Genomic DNA, 2,560 nt, shown 5'->3' on the forward strand with positions numbered 1-2,560 from the left:
TTTAGTTCATTCACGAAGATCCACCATCTCTATGTAGTTCCAGAACTTTCATTACCCTAAAAGGAAACCCCACCCCACCAGCAGCCACTCCCCATTGCCCCTTTTCCCCAGCCCCGGCAGCCACTAATCTACATTTTATCTCAGTGGATTTGCCTGTTCTGGACGTTTCATACAAATGGAATCACACAACCTGTGACCTTTTGTGACTGGCTTCTTTTACTTAGTGTAGTGTCTTCGAGGTCCACGCGTGTTGTCGCATGTGTCATTACAGCCTTCCTTCCTGTGGCTGAATAACACTCCCTTGTATGGATAGACCACGTTGGATGCATTTTTACTTCTCTTGGTTATTCACCTGCAGGGTTGTGTGGTCACTCTGTGTCCCTGTCCCCTGGACTTCCTCCAAAGCACACGTGCTTTAAGCCTTGGTGGCTGCCCTGTGAACCAGGCTCTTTTCAACTCTCACCTCCTTTGGCCCTCACGCTCCTCCGTGTGGTCATGTCTCTGGCAGGTGAGGAAACAGGTGCAGGGCACTGGAAGACGCACTGGCATCGCCATGGCTGCCTCCCGCTGATGGAGAGGCCCGGGTGGGCCCGCGGGTGCTCGCTGACCGCTGAGCGGGTGCTGAGCCCACGGCAGCGAGCCAGGCCCACGTGGGGCAGCCCCTCTCGGTTCGTGTGGATAGTGCCAGGATGAGCCCCTGCTGGGGCCTTCGGTGCACCTTCTCGTCTCCCGAAGGAGGGAGCTGCTGTCATTCGGGTCCACAGCTGCGGCTTAGAGAGGACAAAGGCCCATGGAGAGGACCAGAGCTGGGGTCAAAGCCCAGTTTAAGGCCAGAAGTTGTGACCTGAGTCACTGGCTATGCTGCTTCCCTCAGCCTCTGAATATCTTTTGACGACAGGATCCAAGAGTTATACCAATCCTTGAAGACAAATTTGAAGAAATAATGAGAAAAGCCACTCCCGTCCCCTAACCCAGCACAGCTATTTAATATTTTACAGATTGCCTTCATCTGCTTGCATAGTTTCACATGCCCTGTGTGTTCTGCAGTTTTTCACTTCACGTGTCCTAAACGTTTCCTCAAGCTCTGTCCTATTTGTCCCAGTTGTCATCTTACGTGAGCTCACAGTGTTGCACCACGGGGCTCCCGTGACCCGGGGAACCATTTCCTAAGGTTGGTTACTGCAACCCAGGGTTGGCACACTGCAGACCACAGGCTGGATCCAGCCCATGCCTCTTTTGTGCGACCCACAAACTATGAGTGGGTTTTACGTTTTTAAATGGTTGAAAAGAATGAAAAGCAGAATAATATTCTGTGGCACATGATCTAAAATGCAACTTTCAGTGTCTCTTCATCAAGTGGTGTTGGCATGCAGCCACGCCTCTTTGTGTGCGCCAGCTCTGGCTGCTTTAGCCCACAAGGGCAGGTGGAGCAGCTCTCACAAAGACCCAAGATTTCCCCCCCGTCCCTGTACAGAAACAAGTTTGCCTGTCCTGGCTCAGATCGTTTGGTGCTTTTTACTTTTGTTTGTTTCTTCAAGACGTTTCATAGTGTGGCAGGCGCTGTGCCAGGCTTGGGTACGGCACAGCACAGAGGAGAGCGTGCATAGTTCCTGAGCTCTCGGGGGCGCATGTTCTGGAGTGGGGCTGGGGTGGGGAGGGTGACAGTGAAACAAGATCATCCCAGAGAGTGGCCAGGGAAGGGTCGCAGGGTCTGGGAAGGGCTCCCCGAGGAGGTGACCCCCAAAGACGTGACATTCGAACCAAGGCCTGAATCTTGAGAAGAAGCCACCAAGCAGACATCAGGGAAGGCAGTGCTGGCGAGAGGGGAGGGTGGGTGCCAGAGCCACGGGATGGAGGCCACTGAGGAACCAACTGAAGGTGACGGGGAGTGGGGCAGAGAGTGACCGGGGAGGGGCTGGGTGGAATTTATGTACGGGGGGTCCTTGGCAGGCCCCCAGGTCCAAAGAAAGTGGATTGCAGAGGCAGGGCTGAGAGCAGGGAGAGAGTGAGTGGTCGATGGAGAGGACTGGGCAGGTGCAGGGTATATTTTGGGTTGAAACTTACAGGATTCCTGAAAAGATGTGGATGGTGAGAGGTTAAGACACCTGTTGGGTTTTGGCATAGGCAGCTGGGTGGGTGGTCTTATAATTCTCAAGAGGGAGCAGACGCAACCCGAGAGGATGGGATTTGGGAGCTGGGGCAACCCGAGGACCTGCCGCTGATGAGCCTGTGAGACACCCAAGGGGAGGTGCTAAGAAGGTGATAGGAGAGTTCAAGGCTCAGGAGGGAGGTGGGTGATGGGTAGAACAGGGGAGGGGAGTGTCACTGGCCCTGCACGATATTTAAGGGACTGCTCGGGCTCACATAGGAGGATAGTCAGGATAGAAGAGAGAAGCGTGACGTACAGCTCTGTTTTTCCTAGAGTTAACTGAATTCATCCCCAAATGCACTCATAAAACTGAAAAAACCCTCTTGTTTTTTTTTTTTTTTCCTTTTTGTCTTTTTTCGTGACCGGCAACGGGATCGCAACCCTCGGTGTTGCGCCCACACCTCGCTCAGC

The sequence above is a fragment of the Galeopterus variegatus genome, unplaced genomic scaffold (assembly GCF_000696425.1).
Source record: "Galeopterus variegatus unplaced genomic scaffold, G_variegatus-3.0.2 Scaffold1511, whole genome shotgun sequence".
NCBI classification, from domain to species: Eukaryota; Metazoa; Chordata; class Mammalia; order Dermoptera; family Cynocephalidae; genus Galeopterus; species Galeopterus variegatus.